Source organism: Podarcis pityusensis (assembly GCF_964106645.2).
Source record: "Podarcis pityusensis genome assembly, chromosome: 12".
Classification (NCBI taxonomy): Eukaryota; Metazoa; Chordata; class Lepidosauria; order Squamata; family Lacertidae; genus Podarcis; species Podarcis pityusensis.
Window position 1 is genome coordinate 19,588,870 of NC_138037.1, and position 27,300 is coordinate 19,616,169.

Sequence of the window (27,300 nt, forward strand, 5' to 3'; positions counted from 1 at the left end):
TATTATTAATCAGTTCCTAGGTTTTGCAGTTGCTATTGTTTCACTCCAACTCCCATCAGCCCCCGTGAGCTTTGTCAATGGGCAGGGACAACGGGCGTTGAAGTGCAGCAACATCTGGAGGGCCACGAGTTCCCTGTCCCTGTTTCAGAGATTTCGGCCAAATATTTTTAGTCACTCAAGAAACATCCCAACCCTCCTAGCAGTCAGTCTGATCGTGTAATGGGAAACTTTGTATAATAAATGCTTTGTGACCTGGCTTATTTTCCCAAGTTCACCGTGATCCCAATGCTAATGCTCCTCTGAGCTCGTTCTAAGGACATTGTACTGTAAATATTTTGAAGCGCGATGTATTAATTTGATGCTGGCTGTGAGATCTTGGGACTAGCAGAACAGGAATGAATGTTCTTGCCGAAGGAGGGCAGGAATGGCAACTGTTTTGCAGACAGAAATCTCACTGGGTGATTTATTAATTCCTCTTCGCTCAGTCAGGCCGTAATCCTTGCACTGTGCTGGCCTTTCCCAGTATAGTTGAAGTGGCATGGGATGCTGGTTTACAGCAGCCTCTCCCCGAGGGAAGGAAAAGCCTGAGCATTTTGCAAATGTTCCAAGTGACTATTTGCTATTTGCTAAGTCCCTGCTACCTCCTTCCCTTGCCCCAAGCCCTGCTCCTAGAAGGCAGCATTCCCCAGCCTGCTGGGGGCTAGAGTGGGACTAGTATCCCCAGCAACCTGGACAGGAAAAATTATGCACTATGTGCAATTTCTGCTGAGCTGGCCCTTGGGGTCCTTCCATGAGAATCACACAGAGCATCATTTTCCCACCTGAGGTACTAGGATTTGTTAGTCCAGTTCAGTGTTCAGCATGAAAAATGATCATCTGCTACAGTGAGTTACCACCACAACCTCTTCTGCCTTCCTTCTGGCACATGGCAAACCTCTGGGATGCCTTGGAGAAGGAGGAGGTTGAAGCCACGGTGACTTGCAGGGTTGGAGTGAGCACAGCCTGATCCTGTTCATAAGTACAGGATTGTTCACAACAACCCTAGTTTTTGTGTGTTTGTTGGGGGTCTATGTGTTGAAAATTGCACCCCCAACCTGTAATCTGCATGGTCCATACAGTGGTACCTCAGGTAACATACGCTTCAGGTTACATATGCTTCAGGTTAAAGACTCCGCTAACCCAGAAATAGTGCTTCAGGTTAAGAACTTTGCTTCAGGATCAGTGACGTAGCATGGGGGGTGCAGGGGGGGCCGGCCGCACTGGGTGCAGCATCTGGGGGTTAGGGTTAGGGGGCGCAAATCCACGGGTTGGGGGCGCAAATTACTTGCCTTGCCCCGGGTGCTGACAACCCATGCTACGCCACTGTTCAGGATGAGAACAGAAATCGGGCTCCGGCGGTGCGGCAGCAGCAGGAGACCCCATTGGCTAAAGTGGTGCTTCATGTTAAGAACAGTTTCAGGTTAAGTATGGACCTCCGGAACGAATTAAGTACTTAACCTGAGGTACCACTGTATTACCATTCCAGAATTCTGCCCCTTCATTCCACTGTGTGTGTAGACCAGGCCTATATGGGAATGTAAGAATCTTGCTAGATTAGATCAAAGGCCTTTCTAGTTCAACGTCTAGTATAAAATCATGCATGGTGTGCAGATGGGTTTCTTCATCTCTCATAATATTAGAACTCAGGGCGCTCTTCCCATGAAGGTGAATGTTGGAAGATTCAGGACAGACAAAGGAAAGTATTTCACCCAGAAGTCTCTTTCTACAAGAGGCATTGGTGGCCATCAATGTGGACAGAAGACAAAGAGACAAATTCATGGAGGATATGCTGGGTGGAGCTAATGGGACTTGTAGTCCAATGTCTGGAGCGCATAATGTTGACTTTCCCTGCAGTGCGCAAATATTATGGAAATTCATGTCCTTTTGTGGGGGGCAGGGAATGTGTGTGGGGTTTTTTTTTGGTAATGTGTAAGCAGCCCCCCTACCTGAGGCCCTGTCTTTCTGCATGTTGATGAAATCAAACACTCAGGAGATTGGCTCGGAACATTTACCTTTGTGCAAAGAAAGACCACGAACCATCTCACTTTACAAATTTCTTTTCAACAAGTGACGTTTTCCAACACAAATGGGGAGGGAGGCATCTGAGAAGAACGAATGCTGTTCCTAGCAAAGTTGAACTAAGTCCAGAAGAAAACAAACATTTCTGCTCCAATATCAGGACTTAGTTTGTGTGTATTTTTAAAAGGATTTAGGATTCGGTCTGCTTCTCACTGAAGGTATTGGGAAAATGCCCAATTGATCTTAATGGAGATGGATTACATCCTTGGACCCCGATCCAACGGCGCACATGCAACCAGTGCCAGCTTAGGGCATTTTTCTGCATGAGGCGGAGCCCAAATGGTGCCGCCCTGCTATGATGATAAAAGTCTTGCTGCACCATTCAGACACTTAATTCCTGCCTTCATTCATCTCCCCTTCATGGTACTGTCTAAAGCTGGTCACTTCACCCTCCTGTATAGCAGTGCCAACCCTGGCTCCTCACCTTTTAAGAGCCCATGGGCACATTCAAAAGCCTGTAGAAAAAACCATTGAGGGCATTTCCCGGAAGTAAAACTGGCAGTGCTTAGACACCCACCCCCCAACAGGCAAAACACATGCACACACCCCAACAACTAAGCGCAAAGATAAGAATAGGAGGCAACCCCCCCTTATATAAAAAAAGGCAACCCCCCACCTGGGCAAACTCTGCCTTTCAAAACATTAAAAACAGGGACGGGGGGCTTTGGATGCCATGGTGTCTATGAGCACCATGTTGGAGACCGCAGGCATACACAGTCCCCATGGCTGGATTGGACCTGGCAGTTGTGTGTACAGCATCTGTCTTAATCCAGTTAGGTATACATGCATAGAAGCAAGAAAGAAGCACTCCCTTGCTGGTGCGAGGAAGTATCTTCTAAGGTTGTTCCACTATTTTCAGAATACAGTAAATGCAGAAGAATGGGTGACCTCACAGAGTAAATATTCTTTAGTATAAGTTAAGAATGCTGAAGTCCTGGCTGAGCAGCTGGCAGTGACCTCCATCAGCAAGTTCCCCCTTTTTTTGGCAGCAGTTCCTTCCTTTTGCTGCAGAAGCGCTTAAAAGTTTCCTTGGATTCCTCAGTGACATGCAGGCAAATCCAGCAGCGGAGAACAGCTGCAAAACAGGCAGCAAATTCAGAAGAAGCTGAAAATTGATTTAAGGGGGAGCATTAAGGACAAAGCAAGAGCTTATCATGACTCCCCCCCCTCCCCAATTCTTTGTTAACACATTGCTTTCTCGAAAGATAAAGCATAAAGCTATTTTCTTCCTTCGGACTGACCAAAATGCAGTTAATTTTAGGACTGCGTAGGGTTTTCATCGCTGATTTTTGACATAACAGAATGGGCAGATAAGTACAATTGGTAAAGAAGTGGATCATTAGAATGCTTGCTGTTTTGCATCTCAACTGAAAATAAAGACCGGTTTTCCTATTTGGAGTATCTTGTAAGGTGTTCTGAAGGTGTTCTCCACTTCTTCTTGAGGACAATAGACATTTTACACAACCGTTTTAATCGTTTAGTCCTTTTCATAGTACCTACAGGTGTGTTTGGTGCTTTTGACAAATGATGCAATATGCCCGTTCCTGTCCATGGTAGCTTGCAAAAAGAGATGGAACAGGGATGGGGGGATAGGACAGGTGGGAGGGAAGGAACAGAGCAAATAATTATAGTTCCAAATTTACATTTGAAATGGAAGCACAATAGTAAGTTGCAGGATATATTATTGAGTTATATGTTAAACTATAAGAAATCTCTGAAGAGTGGATGAAGAGGGAGAAGATTTAGGTGGAAAAGGGAAGCAAAAAGATGCACATTTTTTTCTACGCTTCTTAAGAGAGGAAGAATGACAAATGTATCCAGGAAGACCATTCCAGACGTAGGGAAAAGGAAGAGATAACGGACAGCAAATCAAAGGAGAATGGTCAAGAGGAGACAAACTGTTGAACGCCTGAAAAACTAAAACTAAAACTAAAAGCAGAATATGAAGGGGGAAATTAAAGATCCAGTTAAGAGGTCAAAAGAGAAAAGTAATATGATCATAATGAATTCCAGAGGGGTAGCTGTGTTAAGCTGTTGGTAGCAAATAAATAAATAAAAGCCCCACAACACTGTTTTTTATATTGTGGCATAAGCTTTTGTGGACTGAAGAGTGGGGCCATGAAATGCACAGGAAATCAGCAAGTCTGTCAGAGCCCAATGTGTGACATAAGTTTTTCTTGCAAGGCTAATTTAGCACCTAAGGCGAGGCAATACTTTCAAAGTGCTTATGTAGTGTTCTAGTCTTGACTGGAAACAAATTTGTTGATTAAATTTTAGTCCAGTGTGAAATTGCAGCACCACTGTATGCAATACATTTCCTCTCCCCCCATGCCCCCCCTCGTGTGTGTATAATATACCTGCCAACAGAGATGTCTATGAAAGCCTATTCCAAAATAAATATGATCCAGCATAGTCCTGTGGGTGTTTGCTCAAAAGTAAGTCCCACTGCATAGGATTGTTCCCTTCATGTGTAAGGTAGAATGTTAGTTTGATCAGAACCATTGGTGAGCTGGACCAAGGTGGCAGAATTTTGGAATGAGAACAAAGGTTTAAGGCAAGGCAACAGCATGCCTCAAACATGGCAATAAGATAAAAAATGATTAAGGACTGAGCCAATATCTTTGGACTAGAAGCAGAAAGAAAAAGGTAAATAGTAGGCTTTCTGAAAGCTACAACAACCTTGTCCTGGAAAAGGTAAGAAGAAAGGAGGACGCTGAGTTTGAGAAATACATTATCTATGTTTCCCAGACACCAGGTTGTCCAGTTCCTGCATCTGCAAGTTGCTGCAAATTTGTTAAAGTGATAACGCTGAATGCGGACACACCTCCTGCCTCAACTGACACAGTTACACAGAGCTGTATGTTATCTGCTGTCCATTAGATTGCCCCACCCACTGTTGCCGTTGGTGTATTTTGAGCAATAAGGAAAGTCTACAACACCACTTTGTTTTTGGTTTTAGCAATGCAGTTTACAAAGCAGGAGTGGGAAGCTATGGCCCTCCAGATCTTGTTGGAATCCGATTCCTATCATGCCCAAGCCATTGGCCCCACTGCCTGGTGCTGATGGCAATTGCAGTTCAACACCTGGTGAGCCACAGGTTTCTCCCCACCACTGTCAACCTGCTATAAAGCGTCCCACTGTTTTCAGTTCTTGGCTGCATGGACCAATGGACCTGGCAGTATTAGCATTGTATACAGTCAGACCATGGGTCCATCTTCTGATCTTCTGTGTTGCTGCTTCTGTCCAGCAGCAGCTCTTCAAACATAGACAGGGATCCTTCCAGCCTCACTACCTTAGAAGGAGATGTGAGGAACTAAACCTGGAACTTGGTGCATGTAAAGCATGTCCTCTACTGCTGAGCTGCAGGTCCTTCCCCAATAAAACAATCCCGGCCTCTCTGCTCTTCACGTCCCAACTTTGCAAGGCTGGTTTCGTGTTTACAGAGCTATATGGACAAGACAAGGGAAAGAACATGATGCTTATACACATCTCTCTTCGCAGGCTGCCTTTTATCTGCATTTGCCTACCTTAAATATCAACATTGTGACTTTGGAATTTTGTTATGAAGTTAAAAGCTTAAACGAAAAACTTGCTTCCCAGAGCAGCCAGAAATATTTGAACACTTAAAGGCTTTCTGTCTGTGATTCAGAGATTTATTTATAAGACTGCTGATTTTGGGACATCAAACGTATACATTCAAACTGCAGGAATGAGTCACATTTGTAGGAGGTAATTACTACCAGAAAGTACATTCTAACTTTTGTCGGTTCCTCTTTAAAGTGTCCACTTAAGAGTGCCATGTTCTAAAAATAGCATTCTTTGTTATGTGCTCAGTAAAATCCTGCCTTACTGTATGGTGTGGTAATCTATGGAGGTTTAGCCCTGTGGTTAAGGGCATGTGTAGGCTTTACAGGAGGGCAAGTCCTGGACCATTTCTGGAGCGGTGGCCTGGTTAAAAATCACAAAAGCTAGTGCACTGATGCTGGTCTTTGTGGGCGCAGCTAACATTTGCAAACATGATACATCTGCAGCACAAACCCTGGAAATGTTTTGCAATGCTCTTTGGCAGTTAGGGAATCCAAAAATTGTACGTGAGAGGGATTTCACAGTTGGAGGACATTCCAGGCATGCATGGTAACTTATCCTATAGCAAGGGTGGGGAACCTGTGGCCCTCCAGATTTATTATTGGACTCCATCTCCCAGGCAGCATGGCCGTCTGCCAGGAACGATGGGAGGTGTGGGCCAGCAACATCTGGTGGGACACGAGTTTCCCATCCCTGACTTATGGTGCATGGCTTTGGGATCACCCTCTATTGAAAGGCTGTGGCCTTCCAGATGCTGTTGGACTCCCGTCAGATGTAGCCAGCATTGCCAGTGGTCAGGGATGATGGGGGTTGTGGTCCAGCAACATCTGCTGCAGTTCTTGACACAGTACTTGGAGGATGCATTGGTTCCAGTCCCTGGCTTGGAGCTATTTTTGGCTCTTTTGTCCAGTCCTTTTCCTGCTCCAGAACTTCAGCTGTCTCAAATCCCCACCCTCCCAAGATTTATTCTTCATCTCCCATGTGTTCAGCTGCCCTTGCAAATACTGTTCCAAATGCCCAATAGAACATTGTACTCCCAATGCGCTACTTTGCCCTTATCCTTTCTTAGTTCACTGGTGGCAAACTTGCCCTTCCAGCCTGGTTCTGCAGCATGAAGCCTCTTTGTTCAGTTTGTTGAAGCCCTGGCCAAGGCCCTGCCCTCTGTCTGAAGTCTGTCTCACCCAGACTGGAAAGGGGGCGATCTGTCAGCAATGCAGGATCACAGTCTTCCGCTGCCTTGGAGTCTTCTGAGTTACTGATGACTTCCTTGGATCTTTGAAGTCTTCTTCTGGCAGATCAGGGCTACTCTTCTCTCCTAACAGCAGGAAAGGTGAGAATCAGCCAGCTCAGGAAAGGTGAGAATCAGCCAGCTCAGGAAAGGTGAGAATTGAGGTAGGAGAGGCGAACCGGACAGCTAGTTGTGCCAAAAGAAGACACTGGCTGGAAAGGTCCAATGAGTGTGTGCATGTGTTTTGCTCCTTCAGTTATCTGTGTGCATGCCACCTCTGGGTGTCACCTCTCTCTGCAATTTCCCCATTAGCTGAGCAGCAGGAAAGAGAACTACCCTCCAAAAACACAGCACATGATGTGTAATAATGCTGATGCAAACTCCTCTTCCTTTAGAGGAGTTTGTATCAGCATTACTACACATCATGTGTTGTGTTTTGGGCATCTGTGGTCTGCATGTGTGCAAGGGGGAATGTGGGGTGGCGATGCCCATTTTTGCTTAGGCCACACTTGTATGCACACCTCTGAGGGTTGGCTAAAAGGGAATGCAACCCTCTGGCCAAAAAAAGAGAGGTTAGTCCCCAGTCACCTGCTTTAGTTGTGCTATTGTTGCAAGAATTTCATTTACAGCATAAACCTAGGCATCTCTACTCAGAAGAGTAGGCCTTACTCACTGATAAGTGGATATTGGATTGCAGCCTTGGTTTAGCAATTATCATTGCTGCCTTACTAGCCAGGAGAATTCTTCCATTTGCTTCTGCGGTTGTTTGTTACAGTTATTTTGCATTTGCAAGAATGATAGCATGGTACAGTTCTGCATAAATGAATACAGGTTATGAATCAGCGTGGAATTGAGCCCAGTGCTGTCCTCTGCCTGTCACAACCTTATAAATTTATCTCCCCATGCAGGGGATTATGCCTATTCCAAAATGCTGCCATCGTTCTTCCCGCAGTAATCTCTTTCAGTATGTTCTGAGGGTGGTTGTTCCTATCGTTTGGTCCACCCTACAAACAAACAAACAAACAAACTCACACGCTTCATAGCAGGGATTTAATTACTCTCATTAGGGGCATGTAGTGTGCTGTCATACCACAACGCTATGGTTCAAAAACCCAAAATAAATAGATGCAACTGTGATCAGCAAGACAGACCAGACACGTTTTGAGTGGTTACTGCACTGTGGTTACAAATGGAATGCAGAGACTCTCCATTCAGTTCTGTGGGCTATGGAGCTATTCCAATAAGACGTCTGATCATGCATCAGAAGATATGTGTCCACCACATATTTTGAGCCAGTCATTTTTAGGTCACCATCCCTCCTTCAAAGAAGGTTTGATAGAACAATGGCCCATGTAGACAGTTTTCACAGAAGTCCATCAAGCTAGCTAGTAACCATACCATGTGGTATAACTGAGTCCAGGGCCTCCTCAACTGCCTTCCATGCTGCTAATCAGGATTATCGTTGCTTGCAATTTTGCTGGCAGCAAAGCTGCAGCCCCCCAGTAAGAAAGATCAGGAATGGGCAGATCTAATAAAAACAGAACAAGTCAAACAACAACCTGGACCTTGAAACTGGTTCCTTTCCAGGTTTGCTTTGTAACAAGCTGCAGGTTCTCATTTCTGCTTTCCCCAATAGAGATCAAAGCCAATATTCCTTCTAGTTCTGTTGCTCCAGTTCCTTCATTTCTCGACTCCCACATTATATCCAGTCAAGTGATCATGCAATATGCATAGCTATATAATGAATGCCAAGAGTTCATCACTGCTTTCACCCAGTTGTTTATAACAATGGGAATGCTGTTTATTTAGAGATCTAACCTCTTGTCTGTGGAGTGAGAAAACCATTTTCCATTTCCATTTATTATATTTTTATGCCGCTTTTGACTCACACGAATCACAAAGCGGCTTACAAATAATAAATAAGAAAACAGAATGGAACGTCACAAATATAACACAAATCATATAGAATAGTTAACAAATCACTAAAGCCACCACGTTCTAGAAAACACTATGAATAAAACAATTTTAAAAAAGAAGCTTAACAGCACAAACACAAGCAGCATCATATAACCATTTTCCACTGTCTGAAATGTCTTACTATATCACCTCCACCGTGGTTCATATATGGTGCCTTTCAACTAAAACTTCTGCTCCTCACATGGTATATTCCCTTGGCTCTTTCAGTTTGGACTCTTGATAATGCCTCTTTCCATGTCGTCTTATTGGAATGTGTTTAGGTGAGAGGTGGGGTTACTGTGGCCCTATTGTTGGACATACCAACTCCCCTCAGCCCCAGCCAGCATGCCCAACTGTGAGGCATGATGGGAGTTGTAGGCCAGCAACATCTGGAGGACCACAGGCTCCCATCACTCATTTAGATCCTGTGCAATTTTGTTACAGGATCCGAACCTGTCCTGTTTCTCACCATACTCTTCTAACCACCACCCACAGCACAGTTTTGTTGTTTCGTCTTACAAACATCACAGCTATGAGAGTTTATGAGAGTTCGACTTTTGTTCTGGTTCTTAAACCCTGATTCTTCAAAGCCATTTTTGCACAGCAGGCATGAGGAACGTTTGGGCTTGTGCAAGACATCCTTCTCTCTTCCATTCTCTCCATCATCCATTCTTTCCCTCTCTGACACACACGTACATACTTTTTCTCCCCTTCATCCATCATTCATTCATCCTCTGGTTAGTGTGTGTCAGCATCAGTCATGCACATTTCAGGAAGAATAAAACCTTCATCACACCAGGCCAGCAATGAAATGAAAGATTTAGAGAGTCAGAGGCTCAGACGACTTCCAGGTTTGGGGACACACAGCCATAATAAGAGTAAGAATCTTCAAAATATTGAGGAACATACTGACGGGAAGGACAAGGGTGGGGAAATCTTACTGTTGCACAACCATGCGTTTTAATTATTGTATTGTTTATGCATGTTATGCCTTAGAATTAGCTGTGTTTGTTGTTAAATAAAATAGCTTTGCGTGTTCTCCCATATGGTTTGGATTTGGAAGTAAGAAGTGAGGTCCTCTTGTGAGAGAAGGGTTATTGGTTTGCTCTGCTTTTGTTTTTGTTCATTATGTCTTTTGTGACTTCTTTTTGTGTTTTTATGTTGTGAACCGCCCTGTGATCTTCAGATGAAGGGCAATATACAAATAAAATAAAATAAAACGAGTCAAAACTGTGATGTGTTGACTCTTTATATTTTAGAATAGCTAATGTTCTTCTAGGCTTCGTCAACAGAAGTATAGTTTCCTGATCAAGGGAAGTAATCCTTCTGCTCTATTCTGCCTTGGCCAGACCACACCTGGAGTGCTGTGTCCAGTTCTGGGCGCCACAATTTAATAAGGGTATTGAGAAACTGAAAGGTGTGCAAAGGAAGGTGACCAAGTTGATCAGGGGTTTGGAAACCAAGCCTAATGAAGAACAGTTGACAGAAGTGGGGAATGTTTAGCCTGGAAAAGAGAAGAGTGAGAAGAGATATGATAGCCATCTTCAAATATCTAAAAGGCTGTCACATGAAAGATGGCGCAGGCTTGTTTTGTCGTAGCCCTGAATAACTTGTGCTCAGGATACCTTAAGGACTGCCTTACCTTGTCCTTCCCAAGTCAATAACTCAGATAATCTGGCAGGCACTATTAGGGGGGCCTAAACACTGGAGGCTCAACTTCTCATTGATGTGACTCATGCTTCAGGTCCATGGAGGGCCACTAATCGTGCTCCTCCATGGAGCAGAAGCATGAGTCACGTCAATGAGATGTCAAGCCTTCAGTGTTGTGGGCCCAACTCCCTCCTACTAGATATCAGACAGGCACCATCCCTGCTGCGTTTCAGGTGCCTGGATAAAGCAGTATTATTTCAGGAGGTCTTTGCATCATGAATGCTTCTCCCGTTTTCTTTTCTTTTATTAAAAAAACTAATGTTCTTCCATGTCTTTAAATTTCTGCAGTTGACTTTATGTTTTAAATTTTGCATACTGTGTATTTTTATTTGTAAGCCACTTTGAGACTTCGGTGGTGAAAAGTTTTTTTAAAAAAACAAACAAATAAAATTAGATGTGAAATGGGACATATTCAAGAGAGCTACTGTATGCTCTAGCCACACACTTCAGTAAGATCAAATAAATAAATAAATAAATAAATAAATAAATAAAATTAAATAAATAAATAAATAAATAAATAACTATTGAGAGTTTCTCCTACCTAATAAATTCTGTTGAGGCTACAGCTTGGATAGTTAAAACATCTTTAACAAGACCTAAATCACATTATTTGTAGCTCTAGCACTTACATGATGTGTTTTTTGTCAGAAGTGGTCCTCCCTCTCCCAAGCTTGTTCCTTTTCAAATGAATCACCTTCGCTGTAGGGGTTCTCCCGGGAATTGGGATTGAAAGGGGATTACCAGGAGAAAACTCATCATGGTTTGCCTGTAAAAAGAAACCCTTTATTGAAACAACTTGCAGCCCAACCTTACAGTTTCCTTGCCAGGCTTTAACTCACTGAAGCTCTAAAAAATGCCCAGATATTTAAACATCAGTAAGTAGTTTTAATGGAAAATATTTGTTTTTTAAAAAACCCAAATCTTGGAGGGAAAACAAACCAAGAACCCAAAGGAATAAATGAAAACTAATGTGGGAAATTCCAGTTGGATCAAAGTAATTGAGCAAACCACAGTTCTGGATGGCTAGACATGAATGTAGGATGCATGAAAGGGACTCTCTCACATCCAGTGTATTATGTGGGGATGTTGGCTGTGGAAGGAGACAATGATAAAGAAGCTTATAAATGCGGACAATTTGTTCAAAACCACTGCTCTATTTAATCATGTCTTGGTGCCAGAACTGGACTGTGCAGCAGGTCTTGCACCACCACCTATCTATGGCCAATGGAGACCAGCCTTACCAGCCAAGGATGGCTTTTGCACCAATAGGCCAGGCCATGGCGGCTAAAAGACCCTGCCTGCTAGAAGAAACTCTGGACTGGGCTTGCTCTTTGGCTTGAGCAGCAAGGGAAGGGGCCAGAACTCAGTGATAGACAGGAGTGGGGCAGAAATTTGATTCAGTTCACATTTAAAGGTGAACGTCTCTAATTCACAATTTCTGAAACAATATGCGAGCTGAAAATCAGCCACCCTTCAAAATTTGCAGTCCTCCAGCCAAGTAGCGTGTACAGAAATGCATGTGCTAGGATAAATTGTGCATAAGAATGCATGTGTTAGTGAGAAAATATACAAGAAGGCGTTATAGACTTCTCTGTGCCACAGGCTCCCCGCCCCCACTCACAAAGCCCTGTTACCGCTTCAGCTCCCAACATCTCCTCCTCCCAGTCTTCTCCCTCTGACCACTCATTGTCATCTCACCACCAATCCCTGGCTCTGAGCCTTCTTCCCCTGGGAGTTCTCCAGCTGGTTCCTCCAATCCTTCCGACTGCATCCAACATTTTGTATAGGTGCTCTAAAATTATATGTAAGGACAATGACATTATTAATACATGGCAATTCATTGGAGGTTGAGAGATGAGGAAGGCAAGGGGCATTTGGGAATCTCCAGATCTACCACTTTGCAAGAGCAGCTGTAGAAATCTGCTTCCTAGTGGCCACTTTTTAAGAAGTAGCCGCATCCAATCATCGTTTGAAATGCTATGTGAAGTCAGCACTGTGTCTGACGGGTTTGGTTTTCTGCAGGAACTGGTGGAAACCATGAGAGGAATACCAACTGCCAGGCCATGATCAAATTGCAGCACCAGGATAAAAAAAAAAATCCGCACAGCATCATACAAGTGATAAAACACATTTCATAGGAGGCAATGGGTAAAACATATTACTTGAAAAACTCTGGTAGCCTTTGACAATCTGCAGTTTGAATCTGATATCCGAATCGATGCCTGCTCTGTTATGGAGTTATTTGTTTGCCGTTATGGAGACAAGATGTTTTTCTCCGTAGAGACATCCCTAAACCAGCTGGCAGAAGTCAAGGAATGAGAATATAAGTCTCAGCTGACAAAGTGCAAAAAGAATGTTCACAAGCATTCTTGGAAATCTTGCTCTTAAATAAATAAATGGAATAAAATACCACGAAGAAGACAGTGGGATAGGATTAATATTTCATGACCTAGTAAATTTCAGTAGTGAATATTGCACTCGTGCCAAGTTTCTTAGACGCTTTAAGAAACTGAGCATTTTCTATCGGCTCACCCAGCAGCAAAAATGAGGGTGCTCAGACACAATGCCTTGGGATGGATCAGTCTGTCAATTTTGGTTTCTCTCAGTTTCTCATTTTTCCAGCCGTAAATTCTTTTCACCCCATTCCTGCATCAGTTTGTGAAATTTTCTTGTTAAATCTTCATATTAAAAACTGAATACATTTTCATATGCATTTCTCATACTATCCACACGTTGGATGTGATTTTGTCCAGTGCATGCATTTGCCCTAGAAAATTCCCAAACTATAATGTTATTTTGCACATTATTTTCCACTAATATATGCACTTTTGTGCTCTCTTTTTGGGTTGGAGAACTGTGTCAGAGGGGGGCTTATTCTGAAGGATAGCAGTGTTTCAGTTCATTTATTGATTTGGGCAGGGAGAATTAAGCGGGTTTGCATGAAAATACTCCCCCATCTGTAACAGTGCCCCTATCTTTGAGGAGCTTCGGGCTTATTGAATGTGGCATAAAAAGAATGTCCAAGTGTCTCACCTCTCCATATAACTGAATATAGAACTAACAATTCCAAGTTTGGGGCAGGGGTGACGAACCTTTTTGAATCCAAGGGCTGTAGCCCCTTTTGAGTGACCTTCCAGAGGTTACAAACAAGTGGTGGTGTAATTTAATGAATGTAATTTTTTACCTTTGCACAGTGGGTTAGTCTAGACACACACACTCCCACACCCCTCTCTATCCTCCATTCAGGCTAGCAAGAGCCATTATTAGACTCCAAAGACACATTCCAGGCAGGCAAAAACACTCAAGGAAGGGCGTGAAGCAAGTGAGGTCAGCATGCTGCCACATTCCCGCTCCACACATGGCCGCTAGGGATGTTTAGGGAATATGATATTTGTGAATCCGATACAAATCAACCATCAATATCTTCTGAGCTAATGCCCTGATCAGAATGTCTATTTCCTTCGGATTTCACACAACTGCACCTTTTGCAATGTGGTTTTCATCTCCAAAAATGCATCACCAGGCACTTAGGAATGCATATTTTCAGATAAAGTACACTTAGAAATGTGTACAGTACTTTCATAAATTCAAATATACATTTTTGTGCATTTAAAAAATGAACAAACAGTTAAATGCAGAGACAGGATGGAATAGATTTATGAAAGGCTATCCTTAATAACCACCTATCCAGATTGTAAATGTTGCTGGACATTTTTAAAGGGGTGTAAAAAGTTCTCAGGAGCATCTCTGTTTTTGTCTTTGAAAATGCTAGGAGGATATAAAGATGCATGAGAAGTCTGGTGAATTAGACACAGTCTCCTTGCACCAACTGCACCTTCTGATCTGATGAGAGCAATGCAGGCAATTGTAGCTGGATCACTCTCAGCATTTCACAGGTGACGCCAGCCAGCTGGCTCCCAGGTTGGCTGGTGCCTTCTCACAGTCTAGATAACATATCACTTTGGGCCTGACCTAGGCTGGTCACTTACGCCTCATGAAAAAAAGAGGAAACACATCACCAAAAAGCATGGCGAAAGAAGACACAGATTCACATTACATTTGCATAAGCATGTACACATGCAAATTTAAAAATAATTACTGTAATTTAAACAGGAACACATCTCAGCAAGGTGAGGAAGGTGGTGGCCAAGTGCCCTGTGTGTCTGCTCAACCTGCTGACCAAGTGTTGACTGAACCCCTATTCTTCCTTCCTAGAGTTTGCTCGCTACCATCTATCTAATTATCTATCCATCTATCATCTATCTATCTATCATCTATCTATCTATCATCTATCTATCTATATCTATCATCTATCTATCTATCTATCTATCTATCTATATTTATCATCTATCATCTATCATCTATCATCTATCATCTGTAAACCACACTTTCATACGAAATATTGCATGGCGGTATATGCAATACAGTGGTGCCCCGCAAGACAAATGCCTCGCAAGACGAAAAACTCGCTAGACGAAAGGGTTTTCCGTTTTTCGATGCGCTTCGCAGGACGAATTTCCCTATGGGCTTGCTTCGCAAGACGAAAACGTCTTGCAAGTTTGTTTCCTTTTTCTTAAAACCGTTACAGTAATACAGGGTGCATTGCTTGAAGAGGTGCAGTTGCGACTTGACTTCGAGGAGCAACTCATAGCATGCGGTGTGGTAGCCTTTTTTGAGGTTTTTGAAGACTTTGGTGATTTTTGAAGCTTTTCCAAAACTTCTTTTGCAGCCATTTGGTAAGTTAAACTTTTAAAACTTTTTGGGGGGGTTTTGGATTTTGGGTTGGGGTGTTTGGAATTCAAGGACTTGGTGTTGGGGAGGGGTTTGCAAGAATCTGGAAGCTTGTATGTTTTTTTTCTGCATTTTTATGATTTTTTGTGACCATTGGGCCACTCTGCTGTTTTTTTAAAAAAATTCTGGATTTGAATTTCTGTGTGGTGGGTGGCTGGGGGAACAGTTGAGGAGGGGTTTGCAAGAATCTGGAAGCTTGTGTGGTTTTTTTCTGAATTTTTCTGATTTTTATTGTTCCTTCAATTTTTGAATTTATTGTTCCTTCAATTTTTGAAATGCTCTTTATAATAATAATAATAAATTTTATTTATATCCCGCCCTCCCCAGCCGAAGCCGGGCTCAGGGCGGCTAACAACAATCAAATAATCAAAAAATCAAATAATCACACAATCTAAAAATATTTCATTATAAAAATTAATTAAATCAAATTGATGGCAACCAGTTAAGCAAAGTTCTGTGCAGGTTGCCAGAGGAGGGAGTCAGGCTGCGCCCTGATCAAAGGCCTGGCGGAACAACTCTGTCTTGCAGGCCCTGCGGAAAGATGTCAAGTCCCGCAGGGCCCTAGTCTCTTGTGACAGAGCATTCCACCAGATTGGAGCCGCAGCCGAGAAGGCCCTGGCTCTAGTTGAGGCCAGCCTAACCTCTCTGAGGCCTGGGACTTTGAGGATGTTATTATTTGCAGACCGTAGGTTTCTCTGTGGGGCATACCAGGAGAGGCGGTCCCGTAGGTACGAGGGTCCTAGGCCGTATAGGGCTTTAAAGGTTAAAACCAGCACCTTAAACCTGATCCTGTACTCCACCGGGAGCCAGTGCAGCTGGTATAGTACCGGATGAATGTGATCTCGCAGCGAAGACCCCATAAGGAGTCTCGCCGCGGCATTCTGCACCCGCTGGAGTTTCTGGGTCAGTCTCAAGGGCAGCCCCACGTAGAGCGAGTTACAATAATCCAGTCTGGAGGTGACCGTCGCATGGATCACAGTGGCTAGGTCAGGGCGAGAGAGATAAGGGGCCAACTGCTTAGCTTGGTGGAGATGAAAAAATGCCGCCTTTGTTATAGCTGTAATCTGCGCCTCCATAGAAAGGGAGGTATCGAAGATTACACCCAAACTCTTAACGGACGGTTTACAGTATGTGTGACTTTAAAGAGCACTTAATAAACTCTTGTTGTACCAAATTTGGCTTTGTTTGGACTTTTTTTTACCATAGGAACGCATTAATTGAATTTCAATGCTTTCCTATGGGATTTCGTGCTTCGCAAGACGAAAAATTCGCTAGACGAAAAAACTCACGGAACGAATTAATTTCGTCTTGCGAGGCACCACTGTACTGTATTAAGAACATAAAGAATAAGATATTTACACTGGACATGAGCTGGACCACCATTCAAACAGTGGACAGCTTCAAATAGAAAGGAGGCCACCCTCAATCTGATAGGTTCCCAAACTGTCTTCTGTGGTCCTCCAGTGGCCCACGAACTTCATCTAAGGGGTCCATGGCATCTGTGGATCTGTGGCTGTGAAATATTCGTGTTAACTCTTAATTGTGCTTTTAGTGGTTATGCATGCAATTTGAATGGTAAGGCAATGAAATGTAGTCGACAAGAAATAAAACCAGCAAGAAGAATGCAATTAAAAATAATACAGCACCTAGCACAGCACATTACAATTGCTACAGGTTGTACAATGACAATAAAGGTATTATTGTTATTACAAGAGGGAGGAAAATCAACAAGTGGTTGCATGAAGACTCACAGCAATTTTCAAGTGGTCCATGGGGGGGATATTTGGGAGCCACTGCTCTAGCTTCCAGGACTACATTGAATACATTCTGCCTCACACAGCATTACTTATTCTGTTTGCCCTCTAACTGGTTGCTCATTTCATCCCCCCGCCTGCCATCTGCCATGGGAGGCCTCGCTCAAAATTCACTAAGATGTCCGGAGTTAATTTCGCCCAGCGTGTCTAGGGCTGATTGAAGAAATCTGCTATTGGCACAAATACAAAGCTTTTCACTATTTCCATATTTAAGTTGGATCAAGCGTGCTGGGAAGGTTGCTCTTCCAAATTAATATAACACAGCTTTATTGAAAATGTGCCGTTGCCAGAAGTGGCTCGCGATGATGAGATAGGTAAGGCACGCAGGAGGGCAGCAGCCTCCCCATGTTTGAAGTCATGTAACTTTTGGGACCTCAAAACGGCAAAAGTTCCTCCCGCTTTTGTTCCTGACCTCCAGCAGTAACTCTCCCATTTGCTGAGCGGGGGAAACAGCATTTGAGTCTGTGGGAATTCGAGCCTGTAAAAACATTTTTCCCCCTTTTGAGTACTGTAGATTGCAACTATCCACAAGCTTTGGGGAAAAACAGTAGACTTTACCTCATGATCCAATCACCATTACTTGCAAAACCTTCAAAAACCGGGACGAGGAGAGAAAACATAATATAAATATTGCTTCAAGCCTCCTTGTCTGTGTTCTCAGGGTGGTTGTTTTTTTAGTGTCACAAAGACCCTTAATACACATTTAAAACTTTGTCTGTCAAGAGGAACCTTTTTGACGCTGCCCTCATTGTTATTTCAGGGTCTTGCAGATGAAATATAATGTTTATGGGACTCTGAGATTTGCACTTGTTCGTGAGCTATATATACATTGGGTTTATAAGAGGGAATGACCTAAACCACCTTGTTTTCAGGCAGTGATTCCCAAGGGTGGCAAAACAGTCTTAAAAACCAAGCTGGGGGAAAGGAGGCTTATAAATGTGTTAAATTGCTGGGGGTTAAGGGGTGGGTTGATTCCCTATGTGAATTTCTTCGACGTTTCTCATTTTGGAAAATATGTTTAGGATTAGAAATAAATTTAAAAACAAGCAGACACCTCAACCTTCAGTCACAAGTGTGTTCATATTTCATGCGCAGCTTATTCGTTTCAAGGTTTTTCCCTGTAATAACGTGCCTGTAGAACACACAAGTTCTGCAAATCATCAGCTTCAATGTGCAAATTTCTTCAGTCAAAATAGAGGGGGGATGCTTTTAAATGCCAAGGTTTCAACAAGAACTGGACTTATTTAACCTTGTTCTGTTTATTGGCCATACTCGTAGTGCTGCATCAAAAAATTTCCTTCTGTTTTTGACTACCATCCTCTGCCAAATAATGCCAAAAGAAATTGCGTTTGAAAATTACCAAATAAGAGAAAACTTTCAGTTAAATCCTCATGGGCGAGATGTGGGATTTACTTTACTTTCATGGTAGCCAATGTCTGTATTCTTCAGCCATCCTGACTTCCTGCATTTCCTGGAAATCCCACAACATCATTGGCTGGGATTTCCTGGGCCCACTGCATTGGCTCTGCTGAGAGGGGCTCTGTTTCCATACAAGTGGGTCATTAGATGAACTTTGTAAATTTTAAGAACTGTTTCCTGAATTTGCTTTTTCTCCTCCCCCCTTCCCATTCCCCTTTCCTTTCGTGTCATGCCTTTTAGATTGTAAGCTTGCAGGCGCAGAATGGTGTGTACCACCCTGAGATCTACGGATGAAGGGCAGTATACAAATTTAATAAATAATAATCATCATCATCATTATTTGTTACTGGTGATTTTCTGTAAGCCACTCTGAGAACTCTTTTTGGTTCAAGAGCATGGTAAAAGTGCTATAAGTAAACAGACACGAGCCCCTGTGACAGGCAGGCAATAAAAGGCCTCTGAATTGGTGAGGCTGATCCTGCCATGGCTTTTTCAACCTGCCTTGCCCCACCCTCCAGCCATAGCTGTCAGCTTTTCCCTTTTCTTGCGAGGAATCCTATTCAGAATAAGGGAATTTTCCTTTAAAAAAGGGGAAAGTTGACAGCTATGCCTCCAGCCCTAGGAACCTTCATGAGGGAACTGTTAACCAGAGGAAGGACTGTGAGGGGAGAGAGACTCTTGTTTGCCATCAGGGGGTGCTTGGTTTGACCTTTGCTGCTCCAGCTCAAGTCCAAGGAACCTTTAGAAGGGAGTTGCTGCCACAGGTAATATGTACAGTGGTACCTCGGGTTACATACCCTTCAGGTTACACACTCCGCTAACCCAGAAATAGTGCTTCAGGTTAAGAACTTTGCTTCAGGATGAGAACAGAAATCGTGCTCCGGCGGCAGGGCGGCAGTGGGAGGCCCCATTAGCTAAAGTGGTGCTTCAGGTTAAGAACAATTTCAGGTTAAGAACGGACCTCCGGAACGAATTAAGTACTTAACCCGAGGTACCACTGTATATGTGTATTTGAATGAGCCGACTAGAGTGAAAGATTATGACTCATGGGTTGGTGGAGTGTGTGAACTTAACAGTTCTTCGTTGATCTTTCAGTTGCTGTTTTGTTAAAGTTGTTAATACAGCTTTATAGATGAATGCCGTATTGATTTGTTAATCATATAATATGACTTTTGCTTTAATTGTGATGCTTCAGCTGATTTTTTTAGTTGCTGCTTGTTAACAGCGTTTCATAGATTGCAATTGTTTCCCTGATGGCTTGTTAATCATTCTATAAGATTTATGCAGTATTTGTGATGTTCTGTTACGTTCTATCACTGTATTTATTTTTGTAAACTGCTTTGGGATTCATTTGAATGAAAAGTGGCATAGAATCATAGAATCGTGGAGTTGGAAGGGACCACGAGGGTCATCTAGTCCAACCCACCCCCTGTGACACAGGAATCTTTTTGCCCAATGTGGGCTCAAACCCACAACCCTGAGATGACTGAGCTCTCCCTCTCCACAGAAATGCAATAAATCAAAATCAAGGAGACCTTTTCATTCCTACCCAACAGTTCAGTTATTCTGTGATCCTCAATTTCATGGATGGCTTTCAATATCTTCATATTCATCTTTACCACCCCAGTCAGATATTTAAAAAACAACAACAACAGCATAAACCTTTTTCCTAAAGTTGCCAGACTTTTATGCGAAATTCAGATTAGAAAGCAGCCACTCCCAATGTTCCGAAGGCTTAATAACTTTTACTGATGTAGCAGAAGTGTTTCCTTCTGTCGTGCGGTATCCGTGTTCACAACAAAAACGAGCAGGAAGTCGCCTAGGGGCACAGGAGCCAACTCCTAGGGGCTGAGGGGTCTTCACCCCACAAATAAAATATTTGTGGGGCCCGCCAGTAAGGGGGTCAAGGTACGAGGTATACAAGATTAAGCACAGAGTGGGGAAAGACAAGTTCATCTGCCTCTCTCATAATGCCAGAATACTTATAAAACTGAGCACTGGGAAATTCAGGAAAGACAAAAAGAAGTATTTCTTCACACATGGATTTTTATTTTTTTTTACTACCAGATGTAGGGATGGCTGCCAACCTGTTTTGAAGGGGGATTAGGCAAATGCCTGCTTAATGGACAAGACTATCAGTGGCTAGTAGTCCTAAGGACTGTATTTTACCTCCAGTATCTGTGGAAGTCTGCCTCTGAATGCCGTTTCCTGGGTACCACAAGTAGAAGAGAGCTGTTGTGTTCATGGGCTGCATGAACTTGGGGCTTCCCTCAGGCACCTGGGCTGGATCTAGACACATCAAAAAAACATTTCAGGAAAACGTGTTGTAAACCTCATAATAGGAAATCATGTTGCTGAAAGACAGGACTCCACAGCACCATCTGTTGTCACAGGTTATAATGCACTTAAAACGCCTTTTCTTTACTAATGTAGCTGAGTCCCTGGTTGGCCACTGTGAGAACAGAGTGCTAGGCTAAAACGGGCCTTTGATCCGACCCAGTAGGGGTCTCCTTATGGCTGATGATTGGTTTCTGTAATATTTCTCAAAAAATAGGTGTTTCTTTTCCAAACAAGTTCCTTTGTAGCAGAACAGTCTGAGGGGGCAGAGCTTGTTTTCTATACCATAGTCTTACTTTGTTTGGAGGAGCTGCAAAAATGACTTATGTGTTTGTTAAAGGTTTAGTCAGAAGAGGAAAGAGTAACAAGGCACTGGCAGGGCTCGTAGATATTTTCTCCCTCTTTCCTTAAAATGACTTTTCCAGGGAAATCTAGAGCGAAAGAACAACTGTGAGCCATCCCTGATCTCTGGAAATTGATCGGTGTTCTGTTTTTATTAAAAGCAGTGCCACCTTCCACCTGCCTTGTAACCAGAGAGCACCACTCCGGCACTTCTTGTTCCCGTAGATTCCTCTCTCCTCCTGGACGTGCCAGGAATTTGGCTTTCGATGGGAGCCAGCATGGGTTAGATGTGGGAAATGGAAGAACTTTTGCAGCTGCTCCTCCTGAGTCAGGGAACAAAGTTTGATGTGAGTTGAGTCAGTTAGCTGAATTTCATTTCTGAAGAATGAAAACAGAACAAAAAGAATAGAGGGGAAAGAGGGGGGGGGGGGGAATCACAAAGCAGATTTCCAGAGGCTGGTTTGTGGACAAAATTTAAGATCACAAATTGTCACTGAGTTAGATTCTTACAAAGGCCACTATATACTACAGTAAGAGAGAACTAAGCATCCCCCCTGCATTTTTGAGCCTTATTTTGTCTCTCACACAGACAAAATTCAAGGGGGCTGTACTGGAATATATGAGATCAGGCCAGAGTCAGCTTCTAACAATTGCTTGCTTTTAAATCTGAAATAATTTTACAATACTTTCACATGCCATTAGCTTAAATTGATTCCATATCTGATGAACCTGTTCCTGTGTGAGTGTGCCCACTGGGGGGCAAAATAATGATTTGTGGATACAGCATATGTCAGGAAAAACTTATTAGGTGTTTAGCAAGGGACTAAATTAAAGCAAAGTCATTTAATTTGCAGCAAGGGCTGTAATTAAGTGTGTGCCTGCTTGGAAGTTTCAAAGGGGATAGAGGTTTATCCCATGCCACACTGCATCAGGGGTCTGCATCCTTGAACATCTATTGAGATCTGAGCATCCTGGGAGAGTCCGTCAGCAAAACCTGGCATGCAGATGCAGCCATTGCTGCCTGCTCCCTCTCTCCAGGCAATGAGCGTTGTCTCTCCACACACAAAAACACCGAATCCCTTGGGAAGATTCCTCCCTCTCACGAGACCTTCCCTGGTACCACAGATTTCAGAGGCGGTATGGTGGGCATTTGGGACCAAATGGGCCTCTGGCCTGATCTTGCAGGGCTCTTCTGACCTGTTACCTCTTCGAATCTCAAGAGTGCTGACATGCAGAGTTCACCATTTACATCTTCACAACAACCCTGTGAGGTAGGTTAGGCCGGCCCAAGGTTACTCAGTGAGCTTCATGGAAGAAAGGGGGACTTTAACCCAATTCAAGCCCACTTAAAATAAATAAATATTTCGCACGTATACCAATTATACAAAGTTATATTCATTCATATAAAATAAACAGAGCAGCAACTTACAAACACTACACTTCAAGCAGATATCCTTATACTTCCCAGTTACTTAGATAACCAGCAATACTAGTCCTTTCTCAGTCTCTCTCCTGCACTACACTGACTCTGAAAGATTGCCAAACAAAATTGTAATGACTTTTTGAGGAAGTGACTTGAGGGTTGCATCCGAAACAGACAACGACAACACAATAATTCTTTCAGGGTACAGGTACTAGGCCAGCAGCTAGATGACAGAGCACAAGAGTGTAATACCCTCCAGATATTATCTGTATCAGAAGAAAACTATGAGCCCTGGTCTCCTCCCAGTTCCTCATTATGACTCAGCAACTACTCCACTGAGTCATCATAGTTATACTGAACCCCAAGCCAATATTTGAGGAGAAGCAGAACTCTAGGATCCGTTCCAGAATTTCATTATTTTATTATAAAATTTATTATTATCAGTCTCTGTCTCTCTTTCGCTCAGGTGTCTTCATAAGTAATGTGGATTTTCTTGATCTGAAACAAGACTAAGATTCCCAGTTTAGAACACACACACACACACAAACAAACAAACAAACAAACACACACACACACACACACACACTTTAACTCTTCAACAGTTTTATTCAAGCTAACATGTGAAACACTTTCAAGGCTTTGGGAAACTGGCCCTCACCAATACATTTCAGAACAATGTATTAACTCTTGACTAGTTGTAATTATACCCTTCCTGTCTGTTTACAACATTAGCAGCATACTATTATTCAGGGCAACAAAGCACATATCTAGCTTACAAAGAAATACCTATAGTAGAACTTTATGCTATACTCTAAGAGTCTCACTCTCTTCCAATAAATGCTGAGATTGAAAGACTCAGCAGTGGAGAACCTATTCTACTCTGCATACAGAAGGTCCAAGGTTCTATACACTGGAATCTCCTGGCAGGGTTGGGAAAGACTCAGAGAGAGCCATGGCCAGTCAGTATAGACCAGTGGTGGCCAAACTTGGCCCTCCAAATGTTTTTGGACTACAACTCCCATCATCCCTAGCTAACAGGACCAGTGGTCAGGGATGATGGGAACTGTAGTCCCAAAACAGCTTGAGGGCCAAGTTTGGCCACCACTGGTATAGACAGTACAGAGATAGGTAGACCAATGGTCTGGCTCCTTGTAAGGCAGCTTTCAATGTCCCTAACCTGTGAGTGACACCAGAATTATACCTGAAGTTCATTGTGGACAAGCATCTACTGGGACTATTTTGAGTATCTGCTTTCCAGGCAGAGCATTGGAGTACATAGTTTCAAAGGGCACTTCTGACCCTTAAGAAGTCACTGGGTCGGACTTGGTGGTACTTAGGTCCCCCTGAAATCACTGTGAAAAGATTGTCTAAGTCACATTGATTCAATGGGAACCAAGCGTGACTAACATAAACTAGGTTTGGCAATTACAACTGCCTGATAGCTCAGTTGGTAAAGAATGAGACTCTTCATCACGGGGTAGTGGGTTTGAGCCCCATGTTGGCCAAAAGACCCCTGCAATGCAGGAGGATGACCCTGGTGGTCCCTTCCAACTCTTTTATTCTACGTGTATAGGATTGAGCTGTCAGAGCCTAGTGCAACAACAAATGGGCTTGACTCTGTGTTGGATTGCAATCTATGACTTCAGGCCTACCATCTTTTTAGAGAGCATTTTGCAAGAAGGTGAAATTAACGTGCATACTATCAGCCTGCGTTCCCAGGAGACTGCCAATGTCTTATTATCAAGAAATGTTTTTGTATAGTTCCTTCCAGCTAGCTCCAACCTAGACAAAGTACCCCTGTCTTGCCATCACTTGTGCTGAGTAGTGGCAAAATGTTTCTCCCACAGAGTACTGCAGCATTGTCAATAAAAGTGAATGGTGCTCACTCTTCATAATTTAAGAACCTACAAGCAATTTATCTCTTTTAGGCAGCCAGAGAGGGAGGGGGAATCTTTCTTTTACTCGTATTCTTACATAGAAACACAGGAAGCTGCCTTACATGGAGTCCATCTATCTCAGTATTGTCTCTACTGACTGAAGTAACTCTCCAGAGCTTCAGGCAAGGAATCTTCCCTAGTCCTCCCTGAAGATGTTGGGAAATGAACCTGGGTCCTTCTGAATGCAAAGCAGGTGCTCTACCACTGAGTTACATTCATTCCATTAAAGAATATCTAATGTAATGAATGCTATCCAAGTGCTTTGCTAATATCTGGGTACCTTTGTGCAGATATTAGCAGTCTAAGAAACAAGTCCTCTTTTTCCACCTTGCTGGAATTTAGAGAATATGCTTCCTGGCCTTTCATCCTGTGCTACAGGAGCAGGCACAGAGAATCATATAATTATAGATTTGGAAGGGAGCCTGAGGATCATTTAGTCCAACCCCCTGCCATACAGAAATATGCAACTGACCAAACAGGGATCGTACCTGAATCCTTGGTGTTATCAGCACAGTGTTCTAACCAACTGAGCTACCCTGCTCCATCTCACTGCAGCTACCGTGACCTCAAAGTTCCAGCTGACGTGGAACTTTTAGGGGGCCTGGCCCCTTCACTGAATTTTTTTGGGGGACCTACCCCCATTCCCCCTACCTGGCGCCCCTGTGCAGGTGGGGTAGCATGAGGAGAGGAGAGAAAGGGGGTGGAATTGCACAGCATTAGAAACAACCTTTAGTTTCATGTTGGTGTGAAAGGAGAAGTAGGTATTACCAAGTCAAACTGGTGTGAATGGAGATCCAATCCCAGTCTCTCATGCCCATGAAATATTGCTCTGTGCAGCATATTTTAGAGAGCCAACATCATTTCACCCTGTCATAGAATGAATGGCTATTAATATGCATCGATTGATCACTTAGCAGTAATTGCATCTGCTTCATTACGTGGGGAGGTAAATGTTCCTGTTCGAAACTTTTACTTAGAACTGGCTGTTGAAGGTAAAACCTGCAAGCCAGTAGCTCAGGCAATAAAAATTTGGGTAGCTGCAGAGTCTGTAGTGGCTTTCTCAGTAGGATTCGGGAAACCATTTCTCCCTGTTGATATGGAAGAAATATGGAAGCCAATTTGCCTCAATAGCTGAATAATAAAATCTCTTTCGCACAGACATTTCACCACACTGCAGTTTGTGCGGGGTGTGAATACCAGAAGCATGGTGGGTGAGGCCAGTTGCCTGGCTGTTTTCCACCTGGGTGCTGACTTCTTTCTCAGCCCAGTGAGGACCGGATGGGTAAAATCCAACCAAATGGCCCCACCACCATTGTCCTGGCACTTGAACACACACCACAGTGTTGTTGGATTTCGCAACAGGGAAGAGCTTAGAAACAGGTGTGAACAAGGCTTAACTCATTCCTGCTTTACTTGATGTTCACCTGTGGTTTATTCTGCACCCCAGGGGGGTTCAGAAATGCCTCAGTTTGGTCTAATAGCTTTGGCTGTTTGAGTCAAAGCTATTCAGACCATCGGGGGGGGGGGGGGATTATGAAATTGCTCACCACGACAGGCAAATTTTTCTCCCCCTAAAGAGAAATAGATCTTGAGCTTTCCCAGAAGAATGGAACGAGGCAGTAATTTTGAAAGTAATACCAGCTCTCTCCACCCCCACCCTGCCCCACTTCCACCCATGCTCATGTCCTGCACGCTATAGACTTCTTTGCATTCGTTTTTCTTCTTTCAGACGCCGTTACGCTTCAGCAGTCTTTGTGCACCTTTTTTGCATGAATACCAAAAATACAGTTTCTGAAACAGGATGCTGTCTCGTACAAACCTGGACCACTGTCTGCACTGACTGGGATTTCCAGGTTTTCAGACATGTGTCTTTCCCAACACTACTTGGGGAAGCCAGGGATGGGACATGAGTTTGGGTTTGGGGGTTTTGTTTGTTTGCATGCAGTGCATGTGGTCTTCCACTGAGTCCTGATGACCCATCAGCACTTGAAGCTGATAGGGTGCAAAGTGCAAGCCATAGATGTGCAAGTCAGGTGGCTTTTAAGTTTTCGCTTCTAGAGATGAATTCAAACGTTGAACAGAGTTTGCATGAAGAGTACAAATCAGGTGTTATTACTAGTGTTCTTTCACCACCTCCACTGCACCCTCTCTTTGCTGCCCAGCAGAACTCTTCTGGGTGATATCTTCAGATATCTATTGAGCTAGATATCTAAAGGACTAGCCGCCTGAGAAACAGTTTCTATTCAAATGCGATTTTGGCTTTAAACGCAGTGTAAGGTAGTCTCTATGGGAGTTTATTGTATTAATTATGGGATATCAGAGTTTTTAGGGGGCTAACCAGGATGGGATAGCTGGGATAGCAGGCTTGTTGGTTTCTGAATGTCTGGTGTAGATTTTCAGTTTCGTTGTTCTGTATGGGACAATGACAATAAAGATTATCGCATCGTGTCGTAAAGAGCTGTCACATGCAGGATGGAGCAAGCTTGTTTTCTCCTGCTCTGGAGGTTAAGACCTGAATCAATGGATTCAAGTTACAAGAAAGGAGATTCTGACTAAACATCAGGAAGAACTTACTGAGAGTAAGAGCTGTTCAACAGTGGAACAGACTCTCATAAGAAGTGGTGGACTCTCCTTCCGTGG

At 43.3% G+C, this 27,300-nt stretch overlaps 1 long non-coding RNA gene across 3 annotated transcripts; it reads right to left on the reverse strand.

The window, feature by feature from the left end:
- Positions 1-3,619: 3,619 nt before the first annotated feature.
- On the reverse strand, positions 3,620-22,651 carry LOC308459712. 3 transcript variants are annotated; one of them, XR_013978284.1, is made up of 4 exons: positions 20,284-22,651; positions 12,296-12,389; positions 11,227-11,363; positions 3,620-5,563 (listed from the first exon to the last, which is right to left on the reverse strand). It is a non-coding gene; the product is annotated as an uncharacterized lncRNA (long non-coding RNA). The 3 variants fall into 3 exon arrangements; XR_013978285.1 differs by lacking the exon at positions 3,620-5,563 and adding an exon at positions 10,163-10,391 and having other exon boundaries at positions 20,791-22,651; XR_013978286.1 differs by lacking the exon at positions 3,620-5,563 and adding an exon at positions 10,163-10,391.
- Positions 22,652-27,300: the final 4,649 nt, after the last annotated feature.